This window comes from Lissotriton helveticus, chromosome 3_1 (assembly GCF_964261635.1).
Source record: "Lissotriton helveticus chromosome 3_1, aLisHel1.1, whole genome shotgun sequence".
Taxonomy (NCBI): domain Eukaryota; kingdom Metazoa; phylum Chordata; class Amphibia; order Caudata; family Salamandridae; genus Lissotriton; species Lissotriton helveticus.
In genome coordinates, this window is record NC_136061.1 from 447,127,396 (window position 1) to 447,144,364 (window position 16,969).

Sequence of the window (16,969 nt, forward strand, 5' to 3'; positions counted from 1 at the left end):
AGATGCAGGGTGCATACGCAATGCGATGGACAACAGACTGAAAGACTTAGGTGCCTTATAAGGATTTTTTAGGTCGAGCTTGGGGAGCAAATGCGCTGCTGCGAGGCATGCAGTAGTGGAGAATAGCTTTAAAGCCCCGCCCAATTTTTTCATTGGCTTGGGTCATTGTCCTTCTAAACGCTGGCTTCTGAGTCCTTATTAGGCTTGTTAGTCCCTCTTTGGTACAGCCATGTCTGTATTTGTAACATCCCAAAATGACTAGACCTTTTACTGGTGTTGTTACATGGTCTGCTTTATAAGTCAGTGAGCACTATTTTATTTAATGCTCATCTCCTATTCCACCCACTACATCGCAGCATACTGCCCACTTTTATTTTCAAACTCAAAGTCCTTGATTCGATCTTACTCACAAGATAATAAAAGTGTTTACAGTCACAGTTTATAAAAAACATAGTAAACATTATCATAATCCCAGTTATAAAAATAATGCAAACATTCATTATATCATAAAATCTAATTCATCAATATGAATACAATAAATGCATGATAAGCCACGCTGCTATATCTTAAGGGCCCAGCTGCTTTCTCTTTTTCAGACATGCCCAGAGAAATGAGGCTAGAGAAAAACAGACATAAGAGTTCTGCAAGGATTTGAGGAAGAACAGAGCTACACGGCAAAATTTGAATTTAGGACTCTTGCAAATTGGTACAATAAATTTGTTTTGTTCTGGACAATAAAAAACTAGATGTGGAGATCATTTTGTGGGGACTTGTTGTCACAAGGACATACTGAGAGATCAGAATGTTTCTCTTGGTTCCCTGGAAATCCCATCATCAACGGGATCATATTTAAGCGAAATCTCAGTAAAATGTATTTGTGGTGTGAGAGTACGACATCAGCCAGATACTGAAAACATCCCTCCATCAACACTGGTGTTAGTTCATACAGACGAGCCGTCTGGGTGTGGGAGTTTTTTCCTTTCTCAGATATTGTGCCCTCAAAATGAATATCTCAACCAGTTTTTGCTTAGGCATAGACTTACAAGTAGATAGATGGCTTAAACCAATGGCAGATAATTCCGACTCCACGTACTGTAGCCACTTAACCCTACTGTAATTATCTGACTTTAGAATGAGTGTTATCAAGTTTTGCGTGAGGGGAACTGTCACCCTGCGCCAGATAGAGTGCCACAGTAGGAGTGGTGCAATTTTAATCTTGTCAATGATGTATGGTAAAGCCAATTCCATATGTAAAACATAGTTTGAGTATGACTGTGGAACGGAAGTAAAAGACTTAAAACAATTGTTCTCTATGGGCTGCAGAGTATCACAGGGAGTCATCCCCCATATCGCTGCACCATATACTGCTGCCGCCTTTGTTTTAGCATGGTAATTTTTTTTCGTTGGGATCAGAGGTTTGACTCCCAGCCTTTTAGAGAATGTTTTCAGTGCCATAAGGTTTCTCTGCATGCCCAATGCTCTTCCCACTAGTAATTTAGACCATGATTGGTTTCTATGAAAAAGGACTCTTAAATAGGGGAACGAGTCCACCACCTCAATCTTACCGGAGTTCATAAAAAAAAAAAAAGGAAGAAAGAGGTCTGTCATGTTCCCCCCCCGCAATGATAATAAAAGATTTGCTCTGGTTGACCTTTAAATCTAATGATTCCGTGAAAGTTGCATAGGCAAATATAAGATACTGGAGTCCCCTCCCAGTTCTCGCCATCAATACGGCGTCGTCCGTATATGTTCGCATTGGGCACCGCTGATGATTAGCAAACACAGGGACATCCAAGGCTGCGCCCTCAAGATGTTTTCCCACACCATTCGTGTAGATAAAAAATAAAAATGGTGCCAGGACGCAGCCTTGTCTTACCCCTCCCAAGATCTTAAATGAGCGGGTACACTCCCCGTTCCTCCCATAGTGGACTGAGGAGGAGGCGTCAGAATACAACTGCCTGATGAAGTCAACCAATGCCTGATCTATTCCTATCTCCTCCATTATATGCTAGAGTCTAGGGTGGGACACGCAGTCGAAAGCTTCGGATAAGTCTATGAAGGCAAGATACATCATCCCATCCTTGGCTCTGACATATCTATCCATAATCAATGACAGATTCAGGCATTGGTCTATTGTTCCTTTTCCATCTTGGAATCCATATTGGGACTCCATTAAGATGATTTTACTCCTCGCCCATGCCACTAGTCTCGTTAAAATTAGGCGACCCATAAGTTTGGCCGTCGTTTCGATCAGCAAGATCGGTCGATAATTTCTGGGATTATTTTTGTCTTCCTTTTTAGGTCGAGCCTAGAGCAGTGCGCATGCCCTGCTTGCTCAACTTTTAGTAATAGGCTTTAGAAAGCTCACCACAAGCTTGTGCGTGTGCTTTTGTTTTTCTCCTAGGCTAATGGGCTTTGTGTGTGTCTTTCTAAGAAAGACAGCATGCAATTGGGCAATGGCAGGTGCAGGTGAATGTCGATAAATGGCATGGTTCATTTACTAATTGTTAGGTAAATGCTTACGGATACATTGGGAGTACAATTAAAGGGCAACTGAAATTAACAGAAGCGTGGAGTGGAGATATTGTTATCAGGAAGTGGGGGAAGGAGGGAGCAATCCGGAGCAGAGGTGTCTACACAAAAATAATTTGAGGTGTATTGTTGCTGATTGTGTATGTTTTCCTAAATTCTGACTATGTATTATCCTGGTTGAACTTGGTATACAGATAAGGATATCACAAAATGTAAGTTAAAATTTCATGTTTTATAGACGCCAAGTTGTTAAGGACGACACAATGTAAGCAGTGGCATAGCGCAAAATGATGCCCCCTCCTCCCAGAATATGAGGAGGGGCTCCTTGGACGCCCATCTCCCACAGATATTCATTGACCTTGGCATGATTGAGGGCCCCTTGAAGGTTGGGCAGGGGGCGCCTTAAGGGGTAGGGTACCCTTTGCGAGGCAGGGGCTTTTGTTACGCTCCTGCATGAAAGGTGTGTGTCCACCCTGCCCATCTCTGAAATAAGACTGAAATACATGCTTTTTGGGTTTTGATCAGTTTCCTGTCCTTGATGTTGAGAGATGATGAAACAACCAAGGATAGACCCAGGTTTTTTCATTTATATTCCAATGAGATTGAAACATAGGTTCACATCTTGCTACATTTCCATGTATGCAATACGAGGGAGGCTGGGCACTTCCTACTAAACACATCCTTAGGTAGAAGTTGCACAATGATTATAGTTTAATGAATGTTTTAATGATTTTGGGAAATACCCGGATGCTACCAATATTATTTTTCAATAAATTTATTTGGTTTACATTTAAAATGATTAGATAGTATTGTTTTATTTTGTTTATGTATGTCTTTTACTTATGTTTTGTGTACTATAAACCTAAATTGGCATTTATTTTCTAGGTTCCTTTCTGAGTGAAGTTGCCCGATGGGATAGCATGCAATTACCCACACTGTCCTTTCAGAGATTGGGATATATATCCTCGCTACCCGCCCCGTGTCCTGCCGAAAAGGAAGAGAGCTGGTTGGCCATTGTGATGCAGAGTGAGCCCACCGCTGACCTCCTTTGCTAACCGCTGGATGTCTGCTGACGGCCTCCAGGCTTTACCAAATTTCAAGCCCAAAGGCATCCAAATACTAGCCCAATGTTACCTCTCCATTAATTATGTGTAGCCTGACTGCAACATTTAAAAAACATATTTCCATTTCAAGGATTATATTGTAGTGTAGTGCCTATATTTCCAACAGGCTCTGCGCATTGGAATAATATATCCTATTGATGTGACGTAGGACTTATGTCGACTAGGTCTCTATGGAATATACTATACTTAATTCGAGAGTGCCAGCTAGCTCAGAGGTCACGAGAAACTTTCTAGAATAAACAAGAAGGGATTAATTTCCGACAACCGCATAAACATGACAACTTTGTTTCCCCAAGATAAAACTGATCTTCAGAGTCGTGGAAACAATAGATAGATATTTTACTCAGTCAATCGTGCATACTTTCACCAAAGGTGCCGAGAAAATAGACGGGTGTTATCAATAAAAGGATTTATTGAACAGCCTTCTTTCTCAAGCATAAGAAATGAACTGCTAGAATTGTAAAACTGGTTGCTAAATATAATGCATACAGTAGAAAGAGTAGAATAAAATAATACTGCAAGAGCATTATATGGTTCCTAAACCATAAATAAATACATACATATATAACAGAGGCTAAAAGTACTCAACTGGTGCTTCTAAGATACGCCTACCCCGATGTACCTAAGCTTAGTACGAGGGAAGAAGGAAGTGAGGTGTAGAATAAATATAGTATTCTTTTGCCAAGAATCTGTCCAAGATTTCTTTTAGGGTCTAACCAGCTCCGGACCTTGGTTAGAATGAAGAAGGTCAAGCTCAGGACTCGATTTCCCAACACCCTGCAAGGGGAGCTTGGAAACACTGGAGCTGGATTTCTCGGCAAGAGAATAGACAGCGTCTCTCTCAGTGCGTCTGCTGCAGGGTCGGCTTCCTTTGGCACTTTCTGTAGCAGGATGCGTTGGGCAGGTAGATAGTCGACCTGCTCCAAACCACTGTGTGTTTGCTAAGGCAAGTGTGGGCATATTTATACCTTGAAGTTGCCGAGTTTAACGTAAAGGTGGACATAATAAAGTCATAAAAGAGTCTCTTTTCTTTGAAAACTCCATGAGTTCTTGGACAAGTCAGTTCTCGAGCAAGGGAAAGTCCCTGGCTGCTGAAGCCAAGTTTTCAAAGAAATCGTTGTAGATTTTCAGAACTAGTGGAAGTATGCCGGCCGTATTTGGACTGCGTGAGCGAAGGCCAAATATGGTTATGATTTCTATGCCTATATAAGGATATGGTGTTTTATACCTATATAAGGGCATGAATCGGGAAAATTACAATAGGGTCCTAAAATGGTACACAACAATATGTTCAACACCCACATTAATCAGACTACCTATATTCTGTACACTAAAATCAGAGTTGGTCTGTCATTAAAATTGTCACTCACTTGACTTGAAAACATTTCTGAGTCTGATGTTGGGAACTGCAACTGCGGAAAGGTTCTTCAGGGGGACTGCATTATGTTTATTTTGCATACTCACAATAGCGCCCCCCCCCCCCCAGAGTAATAGGAATATAGGCCAACGCTTCATGTTTGCTCACCCTAGTTTCACTATTCCAAGAGCAATTCAAGGGTAAATTCTGAAAGTCTCTTTACATACGTAAGTGTAAAAGTATGATTTGCACTTTTAGTACCCATCAGAAGAAAGCAGTCCATTGCATGGAGTGCACAACTTGCTGCTTGATGTTCCTGTGAGCTAATACCTAATAAAGTGCAAGTGCATTCTGCAGGAGGCACACAGAAAAATCTCCACCCGCTATTCTTTGCCAGCCAACAGTAGGGTGGACCCTTGATCAGGCAGTGGGAAGTTCAATTGTGACAAAGAATTCATCTGGGCATGGCACTGACGAGTGTAGCAGCATACTTCAGTCTGGCAGGGGCACTGTGAAGAGTAGTAACACCGTTCAGAGTCTGGCAGTGGCTGGTTAAGGTGTCTAAAATTGTTCTGCCAGCACCAACAGTAGCAGCATTATTCAGAGTCTGGCAGTGGCAGGCTAAGGTACACAAACAAGTTCCTCTGGGCCTGGCACTCTCTTGATGCAAACAGCTATTTTAGACATGTTTCTGGTAGGTATATACAGTCACAGGAAAGTGCTACAGGACGTTGCATGATTGTACAAAGACCTTCCTATGTCATCATTATGCAAAGCAGCATTACACAATCTAGGCTGGCTCACAAGAGCTAACAAACTTAACATTCCTGTTTGAGGTCTACGATCCAAGGTTTGAGACAATGGAGGACTGACTGCTATTCACATCAGTTTGGCAAGCACCCGAGTAAATTAAGGAAACAACCTAGGATATCATTCTAAATGTTGAGGATATTAACCTTTAAGGAGATCAAAGCCACTAGAGCACAACATAGCATTGTTGGCTGAGCCATTCCCACCTTAACAGTATGGATATTCTCAGATCCACTGCCACATACACACAGAGCACCATTAAAAAACCATAGTAAGAAAAAATGCCTCAAAACAATCACCTGAAGACGCACATTGGACAACTGTACACCAGAGGAGCAATGTCCTTCATCATACAAGTTAATGACCTTTCTTCTTGGAAGCAATGGGGTCACTATCAATGAAAAACTAGTGTCATCACAATGATGTGAGATGTACCCATCTAAAAGAGGAGCAAAACGGAGAGTCTGTTCACCTGCTACCATGTGAAGTTGTGGCTACAAGATAACTCAGTAGGGTGCTCGGCTGCACATGTATATGGGCAAGGGAACCGGCAAGAAAGCCTGTGTGTCCTTCAGAACCAACTAGGTCGTTCATCAACACATAATAACTTTTAGGAATTTACTGAGTTGGGTAATATCTACAGTTTAATCATGCACTAAAGACAAATTGTGTATCGGATAAATCATGAATAATATTGATAAGGCAACCTGCAAGTAAATGCAGATACAAATGGAAACACCCCCAAGAAAAGCATGGTGCATACTAGTCCAATACCAAGAACTAGTATTGGTCTGGTACATACTGCCACCAACTACATTTCATCTGTGAATACAAGGCCTAGAAGCCTGATGGACTACATCAGAACATGCAATGGAACATTCGGATAGTGCTGGCCAAACAATAATCTCAGAAATATGATTTTTGTTGTCAGCACAGATCTGCTTTCCAAAACAGAAATCGTGTATTATGTAAAATGAATGTAACAGAATGTTACTGCTCACATCACTGTCAACAAACATTTGCAAGTATATCTGGCAACATGACTGTTTGTCAGCTTTTTTTTAAACAAAATCTTTTCTAAGAGTTGTCCGCACTCCTGCTGCTCCCTGAAAAATACATTATTAGCATCCATTCGAGTTGATAATGGTTACGGAATGCCTTCTACTTAAAAGAAGAAAGTGTGCATATGCAATAACAAAAAGTATGTGCATCCACATTACCATCCATTGATGCTAGGTAAGTATCCACCAACTTCGCTATGTGAGCGTTTCTGCTACACACACTCAGATTTTACAAGCTTGCCTTTCGAGTCTCTTCCCCACCAGGATGAAAACAGAATCAGAGGTAAGGGCAAACTTAAGGTTACATTTTTCTCAAAAGCTCCAGAAATTACAATATGTGTACTACAATACTACCATACCAGTACCTTTACAGCAACACTTCCTGCAATTGTAACATTGTCAGCATCCTTTACACTGACAGATAGCAAATTCCTATGTTGGGGGAATATTAATGCTAAGGACTATGACCATAATCTCGTCCTACTCATAAAAAGGTTGAAGCTCAGGTATTTTTCCCCTCTTTTTATTATTTATTTGAGTTTTATATAGCGCTGACTAGACCCACGGAGCCGCGGGATGGCGCGAGTCGAGGTGTGGACCTGTTGACCATTAAATCACAGTGGCAAAATCCTTCCCACCCGTAAACAAGGCTTATGGAGCATTGACTCCTATCAGTTCTAGCTTACTTTCAGAAATACTGACTGGGCTTACATATTAATAATACCGACTGGGTACTGTATCTAATATACTTTTTTCCACTTTTTGTACATAGCACTTTTTACGCTGCACCATTTGATAGCAACATAGTGAGCACTGAAGGGATCATCTTTAGTCCCGATGAAGAAGCCTTGATGCTTCAAAACATGTTGACTTGGCCAGGAGTAGCCGCACATTGAAACGCAGGAAATCTCCAAATTACCATTTTAACAGTACCAGCCTATGACCTATTAAATTCCTTAAGTCTACCAGGGCCAGGTACTTTTTAACCTACTCACCTCATCCACCCCGGACCCTTCCTCTCACTACCCATACATCACACATAGCACTACAATAACAGTGCTCCAGCGTAGTCGCTAGTCGTAGCATGCCCCGTCCCGTAGCGGGGCGGGCAGACCCCTATGATGAAGCATGACACCAAGGGCCCTTTTGGTGTGTGAGGGGTATTTAAGTAAACACTGTGTGTGCCCTATCAAGTTTGGGAACACTTTCCTTTGAACCTCTTTGAGGTGGATCCTTTAGTTTTGAATAAACTTAGTTGAGGAGAGCGTATCCACCACCAGGGCCCGTGAGGGGCATTACCTCTTCACTCCCTAATCCTGTTTTTCACAGACCCAAGGGTATCAGAGCACTTTACATGTTTTGAGACTACGTTTTCAAGAAGTACATGACGAAAGTAAGATAGAAAAAAATATAGGACAAAAGCAGTAAGGTAGTCCGCATGGATACAATAACATATAACACTTGGTGCCGCTCGTGAGAGGAGTTTCCTTCTGACACAGCTTGTTTGTTTGTTCGCGCTACAGGAGTAGCTTTGCCCTGGAACTTGTGCAAATACCTTTTCCAGCGTGAGGAGCGTGAGGCCGCAGAGGAGGCGAGAGGCGCGGTCCCGGGACTGCGAGGAACAGCTTCAAACACCTACAGCTGTGTCCTCTTCCCGGGGGAGCCGCGCCCCCTCCCAGTGCCACGCCCCCTTGGAAACCCTTCTTTATTTGTAGGGATTGGACCGCGGACCGCGGGACGCGCGCGGGACGCAGCCCGGGGCGAAGCCCGGGCAAAGGGCGGGCCGTCTGTGGCCGTCAGTGGTCTGCAGTGGCCGGGCGGGCCACGTCCCTAAGTTGTACTCTTTCAAGGTGAGCACTGTACTTGGATAAGAAAATGGGCGATCATACGCCTGATGTTAATAACATTGATGTTACCACCCAGGGTGTTGATACCTCCGTCTCTCTCATCACATCTTTTGAGACATTGATAGATACAGCCTTCAATGAGATTGTGGAGACTGAGAGGAGGTTTTCTATGGGCCCATTCTCCACTAATTTTAATTCGAGTGTAACAATAAACCCAAGTAGTACTTATGGGAATACGCATATAACCCCGGCAGTTATTGTTGTTAAGCCGTCACATCTTCCTGTTGATGTGCCCACTGTCCTAGATGACGAAGATACCATCACTTATATAGCACAGGACTCTGCCTCTTCTTCATCGGCAGGTGTTGCCTTAAAACCGGCACATATATCTACACCTACTGTAGCCCCGCTAAATGAAAATGATCCAATTATCATAATAGCTTCATCTGATGAGGTTCATACCTTGGACAGCTTAGAACTTAGTAGCAATAAACCGGGAGGTGAGAAACGCAAAAGAGGCACCACTAAGCAAAGTGCCAATAAAAGGAAACAACCGTTAACCCATAAGAATCAGCCCACACCCCAAAGTTTGTGGAATAAACAGAAATCCACAGGGACACAAATTGTTCCTACGGAGGATGAAGATCAAGCAGATATGGGCAGTACTATCGTCGCATCTACTATTCACTCGAGTGAGAGTTCTAACACTGTCTGGACCCAAACAACACTAATGGGAGATAACTACAATCTTTCAAGACAGAATGCGAACCTTATAGAAACTATAGTGGACACTATTTTTAATCGGATAGAAAAGCAAATGATCAGTCAGTTTAATAATGTTTTTAAAAGACTTGATAGACTTGACAATTTGGTCAAAAACGGTGATACAAAAAAGAGGGGTTCAGTTGTTTTGGACCAAATTAGGGCCGATCGTCTTATAAAAGAACTGGAATCTGTAAATAACACTCTGTCTGCAAAGAAACAGGAAACTTCTATTCTCCTGGGCGGGGTTCTGAGTAACCCCGGAACTTTATCGCTGCCTACTGTGTTACCTACAGTTCCACCAAGATCCATTGATGGAGGGCCACATTCAACAAAATCAGATTTGACCATTAGGCCTACCCCTACACCCGCTCCCAGAAAAACTACAACCTCCCTCATTACCAACTATACTAACACTGCTCCGAATTGTAAGAGTGGTTCTATCCAACCGGCGACAGCGTTGAGATCGACTGTTGTAAGTAATACTGAGGGTATTGGTAAACAAGGGTCAAACAAATCGATTAAGCATCAAGGGCCGGCATTACACCTGCCTCCAGATGCTTGTCCCTTTGTTTTGGTTCTTGCAGGTGTACCACAGCTGAGGGAGAGCCAGGGGGAATCTTGGGTGCAATTAAGAAACAAATGCATAGATTGGCTGACTAAACATAAAGGCGTTGGTTATGATATCTCTAGAGAGATTTTATCGGCACGTAGGGTGTCGTGGATTGGTCCTTTAACTAAAGATAAAGAGGGCGACTGCATAGTTCTTAATTTTCAGAACCCAGGGACTGTGAGAAACCTTCTACATAGAAACAGTAATTGTTCTGCCATTTCTACTGTTGTAACCATGCTACCCCTGAGTTATTTCTACAGACAAATGGCAAGACACCCACGGCCTCCTCCTGTGCAATTTTTACCACAACCATTACCTCAACCAATGCACTTTCACCCTTCACCTATGTACTTTCAGCCATCGTCTATGCAATTCCAACCGGCCCCATTTCCTCTTAATATGTTCAATAGATTTGCACCTTTGTCGGATTTAGATTTGCAAGATTGACCATCTTTGCCTAACCCTGTTGTACCATCTCTGTCGCCAACTTCTGAATCTCAGGTTGTTCCCCAATATTTGCCTCAACCTTTGCCTCAACCGGTTACGAGTCAAAAATTTTGATTTTAGAAAGAAAGACCCTTGATTCTGAATTATCTGTTGTAAGTTGGAATATAGCAGGTCTAAAATCGAAATTAAAAATTCCAGAATGGCTAAACTGGGTTGAAAATAATTGCGATATATTGATGCTGCAAGAAACTTGGTGTATAATGTCACCATCAATGGAGGGCTTCTGTTGTTACAATTTAAAAGCTACCCTCTCCCATATGGGTAGGCCTAGTGGGGGTCTATCCATTTGGTCCAAAATAAAACCTGGGGTCCAAACCAAATTGATCCCTACTTTAGGTAAATGTTTTATGGCTATTAAGTATTTTAATAGATTGAAATTGTGCATTATTAACTTTTACAATAATGATTTTGTAACTCACCCTAATGATAATTTTATTTCATTGTTTGCATTCATTGATGACATTATGGAAGGGCATAAGTATGGGCCTTTTGATGGTATTTGCATCGGAGGGGACTTTAATGCCCATATATATCGCAGCAGCCCACCATGTAAAAACGGTGAAGAGTTGAAAAATCTTTTAGCCTCCCGTGACTTACTAAATGCACTGGAAATCGTGGGTTCAAGTATTGATAGCATAACAACCCCTACCTTTGTGGGTCATGGTTGTGCATCCACAATAGATTATATATTTACATGCCCATCATTAAGTGACATCATTTTAAAAGCAGAAGTCATCTGTTCTGCTTATAGCGACCACTATCCAATTAGAATATATTTACATAATCCGCAGACTATGAAGGTTGCAGCAAAATTAGAGAGTGGGCCAAAAAATCTGTCTTTATCTACCGATAGACTAAGACTAGTGTGGAAAGGGGTAGACAATAAAGATATTCTAGCTAGAGTAATTAGAAAACATCCCGTGGTAGTAGAGACTTGCTTGTCATACTCGAGCCCCTGTGATGTTGTAGTAGAGGCATTTGGCAATTTATGTGGAGCCATTAAAAAAGAATCTTCTAAACCGGCTAGGCAGAATATAGTTCAAGGTCCACGCTGGTTTGACTCTTCCTGCTCCAAGGCCAATAGGGACTTGAGGGCTGCCCTAAAAACCAACCCTAGGGATGTCCCATTGGTAAGAGATTTAAGATCAAAATATAAAATTGCCCTATACACCAGATCTGAGGCTTTGGTGATTAACCATTGGGAATCTCTTACACGCACCGCCACGCTAAAGGATACAGTTGGCTTTTGGAGAGAAGTGAAGTCCCTAAGATCTTTTGGCTCTAGCTTCAACCCAATTAACTGCAACATAACCGGTGATGCCTGGGTCGAGCACTTTTCTCAAATTTATGCTATATCAGTTACCTCTCTAGTTATTGCCCCCCTACCCAATAGTGCTGAACCTTTGACCTTTTCACTAACGGAGGTCGAGGAAGCTATAATTGATAGTGCAAGTAACAAAGCACCTGGCCCCGATGGTCTCTCTATCGATCAGATTAAATCAGAAATTAATTTCTGGGCCCCTCTTCTATGCAACCTATTTAACAACCTGTGTGAAAACTCATTTCCTGAATCCTGGTCGAACAGTGTTATCGTACCAATCTTTAAAAAAGGTGACAGGTCGGATCCTGCATGCTACCGCCCGATCTCACTGATCGATAACACGTTAAAGGTCCTTGGTAGGGTAATCTTTAAACGGATAAGGAACTGGGCTGAGGACAACAATGTTCTTCATTGTAGTCAACTGGGGTTTAGAAGCCACGTAGGCACAGTTGAACAGTGTCTAAATTTAAATTTGATTATGGCTAAATACATTATCGTTAAAAAATCCCCTCTTTATTTAGGTTTCATGGACCTGAGTTCCGCATTTGATTTTGTTAATCGTTCTAGGTTGTGGTCTCTTTTGCTTGATTATGGTTTGGATGACTCTCTGGTGTATTTTTTATCTGAGTTACACAGGGACTTAAAAGCAAGAGTACGGATAAATAATGACGGAGATCTGTCCAATGATGTTCTTATTAGCAGAGGAGTTAGACAGGGCTGCGTACTCGCCCCCCTGCTTTTTATTTTATATATCAATGGGTTGAGCAGCACTTTGAGTAAAATTGTTAAGGATGTTCCAATCATAAATGGCATCCCCATTACTACCCTACTCTATGCGGATGACGCAGTACTAATGGGGCGAACCCCGAATGCTTTACGCATTTTAATTTCAGGGTTTGTTGCGTTTATGTCCGATCTTGGTTTAAATACCAATTTTAAAAAATCCTTTATCATGAACTGCGGACCAAAAAAGTACAATATTACATCAATTAAATCTGGTAGCAATATTTTAAAATGCACTAGCACTTTTCCCTATTTAGGGTTACTCTTCTCTAACTCAGGTTCTTGGCAGCCGCATGCAGCTTATGCGAGAAATAAAATTGGCAAGTCAATTAATTCAATCTTATCCCTCCGACAACCGAAACTGGCAGATGTGGTAACACCCCTACTTAACATATATCGCACCCAATGTCGACCAACTGGGACATATGGAGCTGAAGTGTGGGGTTACTGCAAAAGCACGGGTCTTCAGTCTGAGGAAAATAGATTCTGTAGGAGGGTGCTGGGGGGAGTCCCCTGCGCCTCTACACTTATTTGTCATAACGAACTGAGACTGTCTTATATTGTTGACTTCATTAGGTCTAGGCCTGCTCTCTTTTGGATCAAGGTATGGTTAAATCCAGCAGCGTCCTTAACGCGCAGTATAATATCTGACTGTTTGTTAAGTGATAGTTCTCACCACATACCTTGGTTCAATGCAGTCAAGGATAGCCTGCAGAGTGTGGGTCAGGGCTCCTTGTTTAGTTCCCCGAATTCTATTGTACCCGCCCATAAGCACAGTATTAAACGGGCTTTACTTGACTTATATAAAGAGGATCGCTTGAGATCTGAGTCTATTAAACTTGGTGTTATTAGATATCAGCTCATTATTGACCTAAGTTGTGATAATTTGATTAATCTGAATAATTTTTATAGATACTTGTCAATACCCATAGGAAAGTGGAATCGGAGCCTTTTGTTCAGGTTTCGGGATGGAAGCATAGTAAATTTGCTCAGCTTCCCCCTAGGCTACAATAAAAAATTGGAAGAATTGGACTGTCCCTGTTCTCAGGGCGGGAAACAAAGTCTATTGCACTATTTCTTCTTCTGTGGCTTTTATAAACTGTATACCTGTCAATATTTAAGGCCGACCCTTTGTAAATATAACCTCAGAGATTTTAATTTTGCTTTAAAATTTCTCCAAATGCTGCATACTGATGAAATTATATATACTGTAAGCTGCTTTATAAAAAGATGTGTGAAATCGAGGTCATGCATGGAGTTTGGATAATTGCTAACAGCACTATGGCATTGTTGCACTTTTTGCATTTAATTATTTTATCCTAATTGCCCATTGATTTAGTTGTATATCTATTTTGATATAAGTGACTATTTTGGGAGTACATAACCTGAATCTTATGTCTAAGTTGTTAATAGAATAATGTTTCTCCCTTTACTATCTTTTTGTACTGTATACTATGCTCTCCGCACTTTATGATATATGCTGCTTAATTGCTATTTTGATAAATTAGCTTATCTATATATGTTTTAAACTGTTTTAATGCATTTTTACCTGTATGTACTTTTATGGATGTATTGTTAATCCGAATAAAGATCATTTGACTTGACTTGATATAACACTTGAGCTGTTGGATAATGGGGATGGAGAAGAGATTCAAGACTGCATTGTCAGGGGACATCTCTGATGGAGATTGTCAAAGAGGGTTGGATCTTTGGGAGACGTAAATCAGCTTGTGTAACTGTTGAGTATTAGAGATCTGAAATCCCGTTTGAAGCAAGAAAAAGAGGGATTGCGGCGAAGGTCCAGAGGGAGTGAGTTCCAAATCTTGGGAGCGTTTCCAGAGAAGGAGCATGTCTGCAAGGATTTCTTTTTAAGTTTGGGAGATATGAGAAGAGAGTTGCCACTTCTTAGAGTCCTGCCCTTTCCTGCTCTCAAGAGTTTGGTTTCTAGGTATTTGGGGGGTTTGTATGTAGGGCTTTGTGGGTGATACAAGCTGTTTTTGTATATGTATCTTCCTTCAATAGGAAGCCAAGTGAGACTTTTAAGGGCGGGTGAGATGTGGCCATACCGTTTGATTCCCGTGACTAGTCTGGCAGCTGCATTGAGGTTTGTTTTTAGAAGCAGATGGTGGCTTTTAGGGGTTCCTGTCAGGATGGCTTTGCTGTAGTCTAGTTTCCGGAGGACTAGCGATTGTACTACCATCTTAATACTATTGGAGGAGATAAACGCTCTGATTTTCCAGAGATGTTTTAGTTTGTAGAGCGCTCATTTGGCAGTATTTTTGATGTGCTCCTTAACTGACAAGTTTATGTCTAGCGTGATACCCAGGACTTAACGGAGGACAGTAAAGTGTTTTAAAATGTTTGAGCTAATCTTGGATAGGTAGAGGTTTGTTTTTTGGGGAAAGGGGTAGTAGTTCGGTCTCATTGGAATTCTGCTTTAGGGTGTTGATGTTTAGCCAAGTTTGTATCCTATTTAGAGTGGCATGAAGATGTTGGATGACGCTGGGTGATTATCTTCTGTAGTAGAGCTGTGTGTTGTCAGCATATAGGTGATATTTGATCCCAGCTTTGTTCCGGATAACTTTGAGGGGTTCCATGAAAAGACTGATGAGTGAGAGGATGGAACCTTGAGGAACACCTTGTGGTACTGGAGCAGGCTTTGAGAGACTGCTGTTGATTTTTATTTATTGGGAGCGATATTTTAGATATGACCTGAATAATTTCTGGACTGTGCAGTTCTTGAGTGTCTCAAGTAAAGCTGTGTGATGAACTGTATCAAATTCCATTTCAGTGCTACAGCCTTTCCTGACTCTTGATTGGAAAGTGTTGTGGAGGTTGAATTCTACTATGTGTTAAATGAGTTGAAGTAGGACTCACTTCTCCAAGGTTTTTGCTAGGAAAGGAAGGTTGGTGATGGGTCAGAGGTTGTTGACATCACTGGGGTAAGCCCATTTTTTCTTTTTAGAATGTGGGTGAGTTGGCAGAGTTGGAGGGAGTCAGGTATGTGTCCTGATAAGAGAGGCATTGAGTTCTTTGGTCCAGAACAGAGAGATGATATGGTTGAGGGTTCTGTATTAAGGTGGAGGGGAGGGGAATTGGTGATGTAGGATGTGAGCTTCAAGTTAGCAATTATGTTGCAAATGTCTCCTTCAGTCACAGGTTTGAAGTCTGTCCACTTAACATTGCTTTTCAGTTGAAAGAGTTCATTATTTTCTATATTTTGCTTTTTTGGGGCCCTCTGGTCTTTAGTTGAGTCTTGGAGAGGGGTTTCCGTGTTGACCTGTGTGTAAGTGGAGTCAGCGGGTCGGTTGTCATACTATAGTCAAGTGTCAGGGATCTTTAGATTTTTACAACTTTGTCAATGAGGAAGTTAGCCATTTCTTCGAAGCATTCGTTAGTGGTTATTGTTTCTGTTGGGAGGTAAGTGTAGTGTGTTGTTTTATTATTTTGAAGAGCTCTCTTTAGTTGGTGTTTCGCATGGTTAGGTTGTTTACGAAAGTAAGTGGCTTGTTTTCATGAAAATGTGTTTTTTGTAGGAGAGCCTTTAGTAACTTAGGCCTGAAAGGTGCTCCAGTGAGGGGCTCTGTCTCCATAACCTTTTGGTCTGTCCAAGTTGTCTTCTTTGGTTGTTAAGATCCAAGTTAAACCAGGGTCTGGATAATAATTTTCTCAATCTCTTTAGTTTGAGTGGTGCAACTTTGTCAAGAACATGTCATCGCTGAGCTATAGTAGGCGGTGAGGTCATCAACGGTGTGAAGGAGGGGATGTAAATGTAATGGAGTGCTGATCTTCGCCTTACTCAGAACCACCTAGCATTCAGGAAGCAACTTAAAACGTGGATATTTGATAAATAATTCCCCACCCTCCCTCAAGCGCCTTGAGACCCTCTGGGTATGTAGCGCGCTATACAAATTTATTGACTTGACTTGACTTGAATCCTGGATTCTAGCGCCGTTAGTGGAATATGTTTGAGGTTCTTAGCCCAGTGCGTGGATTTTTGGATAGGTCTGGGAAGGATATTGGGAGTGTTTTGAGACTGAACAGTATTTGATGGTGGTCTTACCAGTCGATGGGCAAGATGGAACGAAGGGAGACAAGCTCACTTCTAGTAAATATAGCATCTAGAACTGAGCCTTTATTGTGGGTCTGTTCATTACAGAATTGCTTGAGGTCATTGATTTACAGTAGGTTATTTAGGTAACAAATTGTTTAATCTTCTGTGTTTTTTCAGTGCAGGTTGAAGTCATTCAGG

At 41.7% G+C, this 16,969-nt stretch overlaps 1 protein-coding gene across 7 annotated transcripts in view; it reads right to left on the reverse strand.

Moving 5' to 3' along the window:
* Window positions 1-16,969, reverse strand: part of METTL21A (methyltransferase 21A, HSPA lysine) — a 177,403-nt gene that overhangs the window by 46,297 nt on the left and 114,137 nt on the right. The window lies entirely within an intron of this gene.